The sequence below is a fragment of the Sturnus vulgaris genome, chromosome 4, assembly GCF_052056855.1.
Source record: "Sturnus vulgaris isolate bStuVul1 chromosome 4, bStuVul1.hap1, whole genome shotgun sequence".
NCBI classification, from domain to species: Eukaryota; Metazoa; Chordata; class Aves; order Passeriformes; family Sturnidae; genus Sturnus; species Sturnus vulgaris.
This window is the reverse complement of record NC_142246.1, coordinates 27011727-27028438: the sequence shown is the minus strand read 5'-3', so window position 1 is coordinate 27028438 and position 16712 is coordinate 27011727.

The following is a 16712-nucleotide window of genomic DNA, read 5'->3' as shown; positions in this document are numbered from 1 at the left end:
AGTTTATCAGCTGCTTCTTGGCAGGCTAAATTTTACATAGAGTGAGAGTATAGAGCAGTCCCTTCCTGAGGTGTGAGAGTCTGGAGTTTTATATCATAAGTAAGAGGGGAGGAGTGCTTTCCTGAGAGATTTGCTCTTTTCTGTGGTCAGATTTGAATAACATAATTTATTTTCTCTGATTTTCTTTGGTGTAACACAGTCATGAAACACATCACAACTAGCTAGTCTATAGCTGACAGGTAATAGTGGATGAGAGGTAGCACCTGTGGATAAAGCACAGCTTGGAAATACTGAGGTAAATCTCTAACTAACTAACAGGCTAAACTTTTCTATTAAACTTCATGTGACCATCTAAGCTTTCTGTTGAAAGGTTGTGTTCAAAACTCAGGCTGGTATCTGCTCTCCCTGAAGGTATCAGAAATGGATCAAAATATAGAATCACAGAGTATTCTGAGTTGGAAGGGACCACAAGGGTCATGGAGTCCAACTCTTAAATGAATGGCCCGTGGGGGATCATACAAAATCATGCCTAACAAAAATAGGCAAGAGTGACTCAGGCAGATCTCCGACCCGCCAAGTGGTGAGGGCTGAAGATATCAAACCTCATAGGTAGCACACACAAATCTAATTTTTCCTGGTACCATTACCCAGGACATCTTTATATATTTCTGCAGAGAACTCGTTGTACATGGCAGATTTGGAAAATATTCTGAAAACTGTTGTGTGCAGCAAAGTGGGATTTTCCCTCCAAAGCATCTATCAGCTGGTGGCAATGCCCTCATGATCTCTTGTAACAAGGTGATGCCATATGGCAGGAAGCCATTTATCTGGCTTCATTGCTCTAGGGAGTGAAAATTGACAGGACAATGCTATCTGCAGAGCTCATGGAGCTGGGTCAAATCCTGCTTACCTTACTTATGTAAATAGTTCTCTGCATCTCAATAGCTCTGTGTTGTTACAAACTGTCCTGATTTGCACTTTGCAAACTGAGAGCAGAAATTGCTTCCAAACCTTCCAAATGCAGCTTTTCCCTCAAACAAAAAAAAAAAAAAATTTTGTCCTCCCCTACCAAGTCATCCACATGACTGCAGAAATCCAGTAGTGTTTAACAGGGAGTTTTCTTTTGAAGTTTGGTGGTGTAAGACAGGAGGAAAACCTTCCTCCCAAGCATAATCCTGTAGTGTAAAATCAGCTTTATATTTATTTATTTTGACATTCAAACCATTCTTTTTAATCCATATGTATAAAGTCTTAAGGATTTATGTCTACATCTCTTGGTGATTTGCCTAGTATTTGTCAGAGCCCCCTACACACGGGAAGTATTTTTTAAGAAATTCTTCAGTTTAGGCTTTGCTATTGCTTTGTAATGGTTGGAAAGAGAGAGCTGGTGTGGGTAACAGATGTTTAAACAAAATGTTCAGGGGTGGCTTTGTAGACTACACAACCCAGAACTCAAACCTCTTGAATTGTTGCCAAATCTTCTTCTCAGATTCACCTGAAATACTTTAGAGCTGCTGCAGGTCAGGTCTGAACTTCAGCAAGAGTTGTCCTGTGTTACCCCTAGGGAGACCCCACCATACTGCACCTGCCTTTGCAAATAGAACATCTGCATGGTGAAGAAGCACTGAAAACAATAAAGGAGGGTACAATGGTTAGGCAATTATCCTTGAGCACAGGCTCTGCATGTGCAATGAACTTCCCTGCTGCAGTCCTCCTGTGCAGCTGTGACTGCAGTTTGTGAATGACAGGGCATGTTATGACTGGATGGGATCACCAGCCCCAGCACTCAGGAGTGTGGTACTCAGCACCCCAGCTTCCACCACTGCACTTCCACCAGTTCCCACAGCTGGAAACTGGCTTCCACAGCTGGAAGTGTCTGGACAGACCCCAGTCCTGGCAGTGCCATGATGCCCGTGTCTCCCCCACGAGGGGTCTGCAATCGCTCTCTGTTGTTGGCTGACACTGCCGGAGCCCAATTCCTTAATTCTCCCCTGCACCAGACAGCACTGACTGGGAAGAGTAAGAAGACTCATACATAGTCTTGGACTCAGGAGCAGAGATGTGAGCTAAAAGTTGATTTTTGAAATGTTTTGCTTAATTGTTTAAGTATGTAAGCATTTCTTCTGGGTAAAATGCAAAATATTATCTTAAGATGGAGAAATTCAGATGTGCTCATCTGGAATTAAATGCAATCTTGATTTGTTAATTTTGGCATTTGTAAGCCTGTGTGAAGCTGAAAGAAGAGAGATTCCTGCAGATCTGTGTATTGGCCTGGCAGAAGACTAAAGAAATTGAAATAGCATAAAACCCAGGATAGGAATTAGTCTGCCTAAACCCCACACTGATCCTACTTTCTTGGACTGGCTAATCTCTCTACTGATGCCAGAAATTATAAGCCTAGTATTAGCAACCCACACCCACACTTTTAGGCAATAATCAGATTGCTAGAGACCCCCCCAAAACAGAGTCCTTGTCTGCCCCAGTCTGAAGGAGCCCCTCTCCATGCCCTCAAGTGGATGAGCATCCATCCACCCATCCACCCCCTTGCTGAGCAGCCGTGGTGAATGCAGCCTGCAGCAGCCCTTCAAGGCTGAATGTCCTTCCTCCAGGCAGGGGTATCCCCATGGTCATCCTTCCCCTCTTGGGGCTACCCAGGAGAGGCATGAACACCAAACCTGGCCTGAGGAGATCACCCTTTGGGCAGGCATGCTCTCCTGTGTGGGTGAGAACTCCAATTTGCTGGTGGGATCTGCTACTGCAGGTTGTCAGAGACAGCTTCCTCCTGCCAGGGCCTTCGTAGTATTTAAGAGCTTTCTTTCAGAGGGTTAACTCTTCTTATGTACAATTGAACTAATTATCCGCATCTAGAAAACTTAACTCTACCAGCATGTAGGTAAATTAGGCACCTAAACTGAGTAATCAATTAGCTAAAACATGAAATGAATCTGTCTCATCCTCCGGGTGATGATGTTCCACACAGAGTCCCTTGATCTTTGTAGGTGACCTCTTTCTCCTGGACTTCCATTGTCATTCCTGGCAGCATGAAGGAACACTAGAAACAGGCTCAAGCAACTACACTTCTCCAGCTCCTATATACCTATATGAAGAAAGGTAGCACGAGTTTGTTCAATACATTGATTTAGCTGCATGAATGAGGCTCAGGATTTTTTTTTTTTGAGATCAATTTGTTATTGACATACATTTCCATGTATCCATAAATCCAAATCTATCTAAATGCAATAATTGCAAGCCTGCAATATACTAAGCTGTGTCCCCTCTGCTATGGTTTTTACTCGTTGCTGTAAATATTTGGAAAGCTTTGGTTCCTGAGTTCCCCAGTTCTCTTACTGCTTTTTTTTTTTTTATAAAAAGCATTCTAAAATAGAAATACAGAATGGAATAATTGAGGGAACCCACTCTTGCTGCTAATATTCTGGCTTAATTAAGTTACTCTGTGGAAAGATTTATCATGGATTGTTTTTTCTAGAAAAAATGCTCTGAACAATGAAGGAAAAATGCATTCAAAGGGATGAAATTTCTAAATTATAATTTATGTCATTTTCATTGCGCTTTGTAACTCTTGGAAAAAAGTTCCATTGTTTGGTGTTATCAGGAATTTCAGTGGGAACTCCCTAGAGAAAGGTGTAGTTGGCTCACTAAAAGGCTTTTCATTTGAAACATTACTGTAGATGGGCCTGTTCATGAGATAAGAAGGAGGGGGTGGTAAAGAGGAAACAATAAAATACGCCAAAATGTTCTGAAATTATGGTGCTGAGTTGATAATATTTTTTTCATTTCCTTTTTTTTCCCTCCTGTATTGTCATATGAAGAACATGACTTCATATTTTCATCAAATGGACAATACAAATTCAGCACTCTGAGAGGAAGGGAAGTCTTTCTTCCAAACTTTTCAAAACCTGTGATCTGCCAGTAAAAGCAAGTATGTTTATAATAAAGTAATTAGTTGAAATTTTATTTGTTGCAGAGTAAATAAAAAGTCCAATTACCACAGACTTTGGTAAATCTTTCTTTCAGGTCAATATCCTGCAGAGCAACAAGAGCTTTCAGACTGGCAGAAGATGTTCATAGTTACAGGGAAAAATATGATATATAATTAATAATACCTCTCCTGACTGTGTGTCTGTTTTCAGTCTGTCCCTCCTTTCTATCACTTTTTAAAATTACCATTTAACCATAATCAGCTCATCACTGCTGTCCTAAACAAAACAGAATAAAAACAGAATAAAAACATTTTAGCATTTTCTGCTCCCTTTTCAGCTCTTGGTCTGACCCTGTAACCATACAGCTCAAGCTCAATCCTTACAGGTAACTCCTGTTTTAAAAGCTGGTTTCTAATTTTGAACCATCCTGTTTCTTCAAGAGCCTAAATGTTTTATACATTTACTCTGTACAAAAGAGAGAGCATCTTATGCCACCCATCTTCAGTTTGATTTTGCCCAAGTCTCAGTGTTATCTGTGTATTACAGAGCTGAAGGAATAAAAAGTGCTTGTGTTATAATTCTCTACTTAATATGTTCTCCATTGTATTCATATTTTGCACTAATTTTTTCAATTCTTTATTTCTGTTCAAGACAATCCCGCTCTTCCCTCTTGCTGCCTGAAAATTGAAGCTTATGTGAATTGATATTGAGGTCGATGTCACTTATGCTGATAACTCAAAGAAAAAAAATCCTGTGGATTTTTCAGATTAATGACAGGCTTTGCATAGTTTTGCAGAATAAAAAGATGCAACTAACTAGTTTTTGTATTTCTATGATGAGAGAAGCATTTCAGGATTCTCCACCCTACTTGCTCCCAGACTTCTAAAAGTAAGAAGAATACAGTTTTGTTTTCTTGGTAGGAGTGGTTATTATTAATGTTACTACTTATTAATTAATGTTATTTCTCATTGCAGATGTCAGCCCTTTGAATTTATATTGCCCATGCTGGTGGTCTGCTTCAATAATAATAATAATAATATAATAATAATAGTAATAATAATAATAATAATAATAATAATAATAATAATAATAATAATAATAATAATAATAATAATAATAGTAATGTTTATCATCATCATCATCATCATCATCTGCTTTCCAGTCTTAAAATGGTGGGGTTTGTTTGGAAAACTATTACTTTTAACATAAAGAATTAAACTTGTGAATTGGTCCTGAAAAAAATCTGCTTTTTTCTCAAATTCCAAATCTTTTGAAAAGTAGCCAAGATCTGAAAATTTGATCTAGGTGTTATTGCCAAGATCTCAGAAGAGTCTTATCTTGCTGAACTACCTCTGCTTCAGCTCTTGCCATGGACCACCTCCACTCGGCACACGTGTCACTGACAGCAGCCAGCAAGGCAGATTGCACCCAGTATATTGACTGTCAGTCCCCAAGTTTTAGGGAGTAAGACAGTAGCCAGAAGAAGTAGAAAACCTCATTAAGGCTGGGATTATTTCCCCTTGTCCATGGACTCCATCTTGCAGAATAAGAAATGGAATTTAACACTGACTTTATATCTCATTACTCGCACGGACTGAGTAGTGCTCAGGGATCACCAGATCAGACAGCAGGAATTAACATTTGTTCATCCCAAGATCTTCTGGTAGAAAAGAGAATTTAATTCCTCAACTTTGCATTAAGATGAGTCATCAATGTACAGGTTATACTATTTCTGATAAAGCAAGTCTTCCCTCCCCAGATATTACTGTTCTTGGGGCTTTACTTTTTCATACCGGTAGCACTGCTTCCTTCTTGAACTGAAGAAGATAAATGTAAATGGGAAGGTCAAAGATTGTTGGAACATGAAAATTGAAAAAGCATGCTTTTCTTTCTGAAATTTTCACTTTTGATCTGTTTCTCAGGGTTTATTTTTCACAGCTGTATTTTGAAACAGCCTTCTGGATCAGTGACATCTTCCTTGGTGTTGCTCCCAAGAAAAGTCTAGGTACTTCTTTTGCAATTTCTTTGAGTTAAAATCAGTGAGAGGCACAGAAAATGTTGAATGGGAGGAAGAAAACTGTCATTCAACCAAGCATACAAGCCACACTAATAATGGTCAAATAGTACGGATAAGTCAGAAAAACAGGAAGAGAAACAAATTCACTTTCATTAGGAGAACTGCAGGATTTCACCTGTAATACTATCTTCTTTCCTTGTGTTTGTGTAACTAACAGGCTCCATGTGAACAAACAGCCCAGCTGATACCTCTTGTGGGGTGTTCTCAGCAAGGCTCATTCCCCATAGCACACATCTTACGTGCTAATTGATTCCACCTTCCCAGAAGGGCAGGATTTCACGAGGCGAGTCCTCGGCGCGTGTCCGCGCCATGCTGTGGGGACCCGCAAATAGCAGCGAGGAATTTTTAGAGTGCAGCTAATGGCCTTTGCTTGCCATTAAGCTGATAAGTGTAAAAATCACTCTCCAGACAGCTTGTGACACTTAATGGTTTTCACACAGTACTTTTGTAACTTAATCATCCCCACATCACCTCCCTGCAGACATAACCTGTGTGTCTAGCTACAAGTCAGAGCCTCTGCTCCATAGACCTCAGAGGCTCTGAAGGGTTTAGCTGAAGGGGTTTGTGGTGCTAGAGAATAATGCCTGCCTCTATTTGTGTGGATGCATACCAGGACATATTTTATAAAATGTTAAATAATGAGAGAAGAGTGAATGTGATGGAGGACTACAGAAATGAGCAAATCTGCTGTTTAGGATAAAGATGCATCTCAAGTGCCTTGATTTCATGGAGCTTTACTTATATTATTTACCAGGATTAAGAGAGAGATCCCTCATGTCCTTTTTCTGATTGAACTTAAGTGCCAGTACCCCAGCTCACTTTTACTGGAATCTGCTTTATGACTTAATTGCAGTAATGCTAACACATCTGGCAGCAAACACCATAGTGAACATGGAGCATGGAGCTGGGTTCAATGGCCAGGACAGTTCTCTGTGGCGGGACTGCTGGGGATCCAAGCAACACAAGTCACACAGGTCCAAAGGAAAAGCTACTTTAGGGGTTGGCTGTACTGACTTTGGGATCTGTCTAGCTGCCTCTTTAAAATGAGGAAGAGCAGATGGAGCACAAGGTCTGGACAGGAGCAACAGGATGACAAGAAAACAAAGCAAATGCATTGCCATTTACTTGAAGTTTAATTCTCTAGCTTTATTCTAGCCCCTCTGCAGCATGGCATCACCTACAACACAGGTGGAGCAGTACTGGCCATAGTTGCAGTGACTTTTCTCTGGAGGATGCTCCAGCAGCTCTAGTTCAGGCAAAGGAACTTGCCAGCATGGGGCCATGTCCTGAGGAGAAGGGGGAGACCTGTGGTGCTTGGGGAGTCAGCAGGGTGAGGAGTGAGCAGGGACGAGCAAGAGAAAGCCCCTGCCATGCTGGGAAGGCTGGGTGCTGCTGGACTCCTTTATTTCCTCTCCCTCTGCACAGGCAGGTGTCTCCTGAAAAGACTTTTTTTTTCCTTCTCTTGTCACTCCTTTCTGCAGTAATATCTAAGAGTTTAATTGATGAAAAAACTAATTATACTGTCTTTGTTCTAAAAGAAACACCCTGTCTCCAGTTCTTTTTTTGGTTTACATAAATGCCACACAGTTTGTCACTCCATGGTTATTTTTGCATTACTTGCTCTCCCTGAACTATCAGTTGCTCATACAATAAACTATATGATTTTTTGGGTCCTTTTTAAGTGATGGCTATATTCTAAATTATAAGATGTTTCTTTACATTTTGCTTGCCAGTACTTCTCTCTCAAGTGCCAGCTCCCAGATTTCTCACAGAATCCATCTAATACCAAATACTACTTCTTTGCTTGTTAACTCAGAAAATGTGGCCAAGTCTCAGCTGTAAGTGATACTGCTATTGGCAATGCACTGCTTAAGGTGGTGAACTCGGCTGGGGGATTCTCTTCCTGCTATTTGTTTGTACAGTACCTAGCTGAAGGAGGATTTAATCCCTGCACCCTTTGTGCACTATCACATACTAGAAGCAATGGTTCAGTTGCTTGTTCAGCCTGAGTTTGTTCTTATTTGTGCAAATTGTCAGACATTGTTGAGTGTTATTAACTACAACCAGTAAGTGTGTATTTAATTAGCATGTGGACTTTCTGACAAAATTGTGGCAATGCCAAGGTCAGCTGCTTTTCCACTCGGCAGTGTGTACCTTGCTGGGCACAAAGCATGGGGCTGGGTGCTCACCACTGACAGCTGCAGGCACATCACCTGTGCTTGCCAGTGTCCCCTACACCAGGTACAGCTGTGTGCCCACCAGGTGTTTGCTTGAAATCCTGAGCTTTAGAAACAGGTCAAAACCACCTTTGAGTGAACAGTATTAGTGGTCCACCAAGAGCCTTCAGTGTGTCTCTACTATGTGAAGATTTTTCTTTCCTCAGCCATTAATTTCAACTGGTTTCCGTGACACTTTTCCTTCAGAAAGCATTGTTTTTGTATTTGTGAACTGGTAGAGCAGGGATCTGCTATGCTTACAGAAGAGCTTATTTTCTTTGCAACTAGTAATGACTGTTTATTTTGTCATAACAATGGAGATAAGATTCTGTGATCCTGTTCAGCTGTACCATGATCCACATCTTCTTGGAAAGGAACCAGATAGCTCTTTTCTACAAGTCTTCAAAAACTGTAAGCAACTTGAGGATCAAACTTGTGTTGTGATACATGAAAATCAGTGTATTATGCAAGTGCAAATAAAAATAACTAAAAATAGTGATAGAGCACTGGTTCAATTATAAAATTGTGTGAAAGATTATGTTTAACTTCTCAATGAAGTCACTTTGAAATAGATATGACTTCATATTTCACATCACCTCCACTGTAAGATTGTTTGAGTTTCTAAATGAGGCTATTTACTTTACCATCTAAATACAGTATATGATTATGTTTTTCCCTCCAAATTTCACATTTTCACACATTTTTTGACTATCTTTCTCTATGCTTGACAGATTTTGAAAGGTTTTGAAAGTCTGTCTAAAGATTCCATTTATGCTATTGTGTCTTTTGTTGTACAAGCAAATATAGTTTGTATTATTCAACTGATAAATATTGTACAACAAATACAAGGAAAATCCATCTAAAAACTATAACCAGAAAAATTGGAATGAAAATCAGAAATTAAAGCCAAACTAATTTCAGTTTAGCAAAAAAGTGGTTTTGGTTTGAGTTTTTTTCTGGAATATCACATCCTAAAGCTCTATTCTGTTTAAGAGAAGGAGATATTATGGAAGTGAATGTATGTGCTTTTGGCCATTAAATTATTGCTGAAATATTACTAACATGTTACTACTGGAAACTGTAAATTTAGTTTTCTAGATGTATTTGACTGGATCAAAAGAAAGATCAGTAAGTAGGAACAGAAACCTAAGTATGTGCTGAATTAACTTTTTTTTTTAATTTATAAAAGTTATGGCTCTATGCTGCTGACAATGCTAAATTTCCCATTTGAGACCTTTGGAATTGATACATTCTTGAGAAGTTAAAGCCTCTTAGTATTCACACAGTACCAAATGGTTTATTTATATTTAAATCAGTCCATTGTTACACTTTGTTCAAGCAATTTTTCACTACATGGATAATCAGGCACTTGAATAAGTTGTTCAGAAAGGCCATGTAATTTGTGTTCTCAAAGATATTAAAAACTGGACTAGACAAGGCCCTGAGAACCTGATCTAATTTTTATGTTAGGTGTAATGCAGGAGCTGCTCTGAGTGGGGAACAAGATAATCTCCAGAGATCCTTTCTAACTTAAATTTTTCAGTGGTTTTGTGTTTTTATTTTTTTAGGTGAGTTTTAGCACTTATGACAAATTATTGAAAGTAATTCAACAATGGTGCTGTCAAACAAGGTAAATGTGGGTTCTGAGGATGGAAGAGACTTATTCCTAAGTTTTGTGATCATTGCAGCTTGTTATTCTTTCTTGTCTTCCTTCTGCCTTTGGAATGACTTTCGGGGTGGAATATGTTTTGTAGCTGTCCACAGCATGACAGATACTCAAGGGATCTGGAAATACACTCAGCTGTACACAAAAGGAAAATAATCTAAATATGGACTCTTCCATAATTAAGCTCTTCCTGCTGGATTTAAATTAATTTTGTTTTAAAAAGAGAAGGATCCTGTACACTTCCCATCACCAGATCCTGTACACTTCCCATCACCAGATCCAAACATAAGGGCAGTTTACAAAAAATGCAAAAGAGCAGAAATCCCAAAGGAGACTAAAGCATTTTCTTGAGATAACATTGTCAGTTTCTAATTCAAATTGAGTATCACACAGATTAAACTGTATTGCTAAGCAGCCAACGTCACTTAAGAGCAACATTCCAGGTTGCCAATGTAAGCACCTGGGTAAAAAAATAGGCATTTCTGAATGTGGATTTGACATCAAACTATATTTTACAAGTTGCAAAGTGCTGGCAGGCACACACTTCTTTGTAGAGCCTCATGAGGTAGCAGCCAGCATGTGGAGATGAGGGAGGAAGATGATGGGTTGCAGCTGCAGGTACCAGGGGAAACAAGAGCTCTCTTTACTTTTTAACTCTCTTATTTTTTTGGGGAGGTTTTTTTTTTTTTTATTTGTTTGTTCGTTTTGTGTTTATTTGTTTTGTTATTCATCATATAGCACTATGTGAGACTCAGTGCTTCCAGTCCCTGTGCTGAGGTGTGGAGTCTGGCACAGCCTCAGCTATTGCAGTGGGCTCAGTGGCTCTCAGGGGATACTCCCCCATCACTGGGCTCTGGCACCAAGAGGTCACAAAAGAAAAAATACATTCTTTTGATCTCTACAGTAAGTATTGAACAGTTAGGTATGTCTGTAAATTGTTCCCCAAAGAAAAATGGCATAAAGCCTTCATTTCAGAGTGTAACTATCCACTGCAACTTATCACAGTGAGTGCTGACTTTTTTCATGTGCCAAATATAAACTGACTTATATCCCATGGAGTCTTCCTTTTATCAGATCCATGATGAATGGATCCACCTGAACAAAGCTTCGTACTACTTCTCTCTTCTCCCACCAAATGCCATGCTATGACTTAAATGCTTAAATCTCAGGTACAGTTAAGACACAGAGAAGCTTTGTGAATAGAAGGAACTCTTTCTAGCTTTGCTGCCATTCCATTTCAGTTTAGGAGAAGCTAGCTAAGAAAAGCCTTATCATCAGTTGTCTTTTTGCAGTCCCTGATACTTGGCAAATGAAGGCATTTTTTCAAGTATAACTTGAAAGAGATCACTCTCTTCTACTCACTAGGTTGGAGAGGTACTTGATTCTGTATCATACAGCTGAAAAATTTACACATTTAGCACACACATGGGTATTTTCTATGAATAAGAGGGGTGATTCAGTGATTCTTTGGATGATCCCAAAGAACTGTAAATCCCTGATTCTTTACTGGCTGTGTGCAGAACAAGGAGGCAATAAGGAACTTTATTACTGGGCAGAAACCAGTTGAATAGAGGGTTGCTAAAAATGGTTTCTTAGGATCACATTCTGATGGCTTCAGACAAGCTTTTCTCCACATGCTTTTTTCTAGTCCTGTACTGTAGCTAGTGCAGGATTGATGAGTGATAAAGGTTTTCTTTATTTTCTGAGTCTCCATTGCACTGTCAGTCAAATCACCAATAACTTCTTCAGTCCATTGGGAAAAAAAGCAACAACAGATGCAGTTTTCAGTTCATATATTGAGTTTGCAAATGAAGTTATGCTTTAAAACTGATGTATCTAATTTTTTACTTCCTTCCTGTTCTGTTTCATGTGTGAGAAAGGATAAAAAAGTAGTGTTTTCCCTTTTCTATTCATTGGGATTATTGACTCTTTTGTTGGGCTGGATTTTGTCTACACTTTGTGATCCTCACACGTTCCCTTTACAGTTTCTTCTTTCCCCTCTGCCTGAATAAAATTGGGCTTTTATCCTCTTCTGAACTGACACCTTTTAAACATTCTTTGGAGAGCTTTTTGTACTGCCATCAACCTTTCCTGTGCCTAAAGTATCATCCAGCTCTCATTTCAGCTGTGTTGAAGAGATCTGTGTGATTTTGCTCATCAGCCTCTGTACTTGCTCACCAGTTTGGTTTTTTTTTTAATCTCATTTCTTGTTGAAGTAAGAAAAGTTAAAATTTTAAAATAGCTCACAGCACTTTTGCTGCCACTGAGGTGTGTAGATCTGAAGGTCCTTTTTTTCACAGAGCTGGGTGAGTACCACAGCTCCTGTTTTGCAGCCAGGGAATGTGAGGCAGTGATTGTGTGTCCCAGCATGGATGGAGGTGAGATCCCTGGGCTGCAGTCCTGTGTCCTGACTGCTCATGGTGCCCCATCCTGCTATAAGCTAGCTTGCCCTGCTTCAGGGAAATGAAAAGGAAAAAAAATGGATTCACTGTTCTCCTTGTACGTGCTCTCTGGTTTAAGATGAGTGAGGGCCAACCATGAGCAGGTTATTTCAATGACAGCAGCATGCTGGCTGCTCTGCAGGAGCTGCTGATGCTCATGCTATGCCTCTGCAGTGAACAGGGAGCATTTGGAGCTGACACAGGGAGAGAACACAATCCTCTAGTGAGGTCTGGTATTGGCAGAATACCTGCCTTGGCAGACTTTTAAAGTTAAATTTGCTTTCTTTGTATCACACCTTGCTTGGGAGTGTGCAGATCCCCTCAGTGTGGTTCTGACAATAGTCTGATGTCTGGAGAATTTTCTGGATTGGGAAAATCTAGTGGTGAAAATGATATGCTTAAAAAAATACTCGTTCTTTGTGAAAAATACTAATGGCAATTTAAGATTGGTGCCAAATGACTGAACAGGGAGGGAATGCCCAGTCCAGCTACCTGCCAGAGCTGCAATATCTGCAACAGTTCTTCTTTGTGAAGACACCTGGAATAGTTGATCTAGGACAGCTTCTCTTTCTCACAACAGCAGATTGTATGGTCTATAATTCTTTTCTGGGTGTGTGAAAGGTTTGCATGCTTGGCTAGCTCAGGTTCCTTGGATGTTAAGGCTTCTTGAGAGGGTGAGGGAGAAGGTTTGTGCAATTTTATCTTTCCCATTATCTTTCTGCTCTTTTTTCATTAATCTCTGTTTTGTGAGGCAGCACGTCTCAACACCTCCCAGGGAGCTGAGATGTCAGGGTCTGCACCCACGTTGTCTCCTCTCTAATCCTGGTAGCCCACAGGATTTAGCTGGATAGTGGGAATTATGTTAACTTACCTTCATCAGGGAAACCAAAGCAGTTAATTTTTGTGACAATCTCAGCAAAGATGATACAAAAATATTTGAAGTAAATCAGATTTGCACAATGCCCAGAGTTAATGCACTAAGTATCATCATCGTGGTTTTCCAAGGTTATCCCATTTACCTGGAATAAATATTTACATCTAAGTAAATAAAGTGCGTAATGTTGCTAATAATAAATAAATAAAAGGCAGCAGGACTCTTCAAATTCTATTACAAAGACTCATTTGAAGTGTATCTCCAAATCAAGATCAATGCACCTAACAAAATCACATCCAGGATCTAAAAGCTGATTATCTTTCTGGTTTCAGTGAAGAGAAACTCCTCCTGCTAACCCTGCACTGCAGCTGCAGAACCGGGGCTGATTTGAGTGGGCTCTGCATTGACTCATACAAAGAAAAGTGCTACAAGCTCCCAGTTAGCCTTCAAATCACCTCTTTCCATTGCTGAGATGCCTTCAGAAAGCTTTTTTAGGAATAATGCCACTTTCTTGCTTATCATTTGTGTCAGTTTTTCTGTTACAGTGTTTATGGACTCCATAGAGTCATACACTCTGACAGCAAATACTACTTCCAAGTCTTTCAAAGATTCTTAGTCACTAAACCCAAAAGATCCTGTTGATTTTCCAGCTTTGTCCTGCTTTACACAATGCAATAAAGCATTAGCAGTTTGGAAGTGTAAGAAATTTGCTGTTAAATCACTGCTTTGCCATACAAATTAGACCCTTAATGAGTGGTTGGTTCTTCCTTTTGTCACAAATACATTTATCTGGTTGTATCTATACAATTAGCCATTTTTAACAGGCAGCTCTAACTGAATAACAAGATTATGCAAGGAAATCCTTTACAAATTCACCGTGGCATAATTACTTTCCAAGAATATAAAATATTAAGAGCTAATAGTTTTTTAGTGTAGCTGAAACTCTTTTCAATTGCATTTACTCTGGGTCTTTTCAAATCTGGAGGCCATGGCTCTACAGAACTCCAGCACTGTCCTACAAACTTGTCTGGTATTATTACCAACCTGCTCCAGGGGTGCATTTTCCCAAAGCCAGATGGTTCACTCCTTTCTGATTTAGCATTGTTCTGGGTTCAGAGTCAGCAGTGACTCCTGGGGTTGATGTAGGCTATTTTGTGCTTGCATGCTTGTTTGTACCTGCATGTCATATAATATCCATGAATTATCAGTTAAATATGTATTGACATTGAATATCTCAGTAGACAGAATAGACAACAAAAACTAAGGCTGGAGCTTAAATCTCATCCCTGAATTTCTCTTTCCCCTCCTGTGTTCTGGTCCCTGCAGGCAGTTTACTGCAGGAAGTTATACACTAATCAGCCTGTAAAATGCTGCTCTGGGGCAGACAGGCTTGGGCAGATAATAGACTTGCCTCACTTGACAAAAAGATAAAAGAGTGCATTTTGTTCCTCATTATTTCACTGGTTTGGGGAGGTGAGTTATTTCCCTCTCTTGTTTAAACCACATAAACCATGCCAAGTGTCATGACAGGAGTGGGAGCCTGTCGATGTAGCCCTATAATTACAAAATTTCCATGCATGAGGCTAAAGGGGTGTTTTCAGGCCACTTCCTGACTCGCTCCTCCATAGATCAAAAAAACCAAGTAAGATAAAGAAAAGAAGATGCCCAGGAAATGTAACATGCTCCATACTGCTAATTCAGTCTTATTTTTTTTGTTGTGGTCAGGGGCTGCCTCAGGTGGTATTTTTGTCTTGCCATCTCATTGTAACACCAGCATTATACAGGTTAGCAAGACAAAAGTCTGCTGTCCTGTTGGGGCCAAGCATTTTTTCTTCCTTCTATTGGTCTTCTTTCTTAAGCAGAGCATCCTCACCAGATTATTATGCCCAAACTTGTAGCAGAAGAAAAATCTGCTAAGCAACCCAATGAAATATTACTCCAGTTTAACATTTCTACTCATCTGCTTGCTTGCTGGCATAATCCCACCACAGAAACACCTTGCTTTTTGTGAATGCCTCAGCTGTACTCCCTAATGTGTCTCTGTACAAGCACAGAACATGTGAACACATATAGCAATTAGGAATATCAGTCTCTAAGTATTTACTTTCTTGGTTAATACTTTTCAGTATTAAAGTCAAACGAATACCAAACTGTTTCAAAGTCTCACTACTTGAGACTGGGGTTTGGCAGACTGGTTCACCACAGATGTTTACAGATACCCAGGGAGGACAGGGCAGGAGGGTTTTACTGGCATCAGCATCTGATCTGCTCAGACTGATGATCCTGGTATCTTAATTCTCATGAAAAGCACCATGGGCTTTTCAGCAAGAATGTGAGGCCAAGACCTTGGTCCTGCAGCTCTGCCGAGCGTGTGTACAAACCTCTCACAAGCTGGAGAGTTAAGATCATCTGTCAACAGCTCTATCCCATAATGTGCTGAGAAGTCTGGCCCTGCTCCAGAGCTAATTTTAAGCCTATGAGTAGCTTCCTTCAAGTCAGTGAGAGCAGCAGAGTGAGCAGCTGGCTCCATGAGAAGGATGCTTAGGCACTGGTGCAGCTGGACCCCGAGCAGGCAGAGGCAGTACCACCCCAAAGTATGAGCTCATGGGTTTGCAACCCAGGTTCAGCCACCCACTTCCCTGGGAGACAAGCTCCCAGGCATTTTAGGGACTGCCAGGGTTGCTGCACTGCTCATATTGCATAGGATTTCCTGTACTGCCTGGCTGGTTCCCATGCACCATGACAAGCACACATGGGATATGTCTTTTCCTGTATTTTTGCAGTCCCACTGTTCCAGAGGCTTGGGAGTGCAGGCTGGCAGCTGTCAGGAAAAATGTTTATTGCATACCTATAGATAATTCACACTGCATGTACCAGCCTTACTGTGCCCATGCTGTGCTATTCAGCTGGGTGTGTGCACAGGGCTGCACAGATGCAACTGTATCTGTCTAAGAGGAAAACACAGTCAGAACCATGACTTGAGTCTATGAAAGCCTTAAGTCTTAACCTTTACTAATGCAAACACCCAGAGCAATGTCAAAATGTTTTACAATATTACTGGTTTTGGTTTTTGTTTTTTTTTTTTTCCTGCTTGGCAGGAGTGACATGAGTCTGTAATTTTATGTGAATGTCATGTAGATCACATTCTTAGCAGCCAAAGAGTGTAACAGATTTCAGCTGCTGTTGTTGCACTTATCTACTGAAATGTCCCTGGACATGTACAATTACTAGAATGCTAATTTAGTTTCAGTTTTCAGAACTTCCTAGTGAAGATTACATCTTCAAAGTTAATACAGTATGCACATTTTTTATCTAAATCACTTACTATCTCAGTGAAGGCCATGTCTATTACAAAGCAGCACTTACATGAAAAACTCTTATTATCTAAGCACATTTAACTAGGTAAATTCTATATCTCCCTACAATGTCAGCTAGATAAAGAAGGCTACTGCATATTCAGGACACAGCCTACAGAAAAAGCAATATACCCATATTGG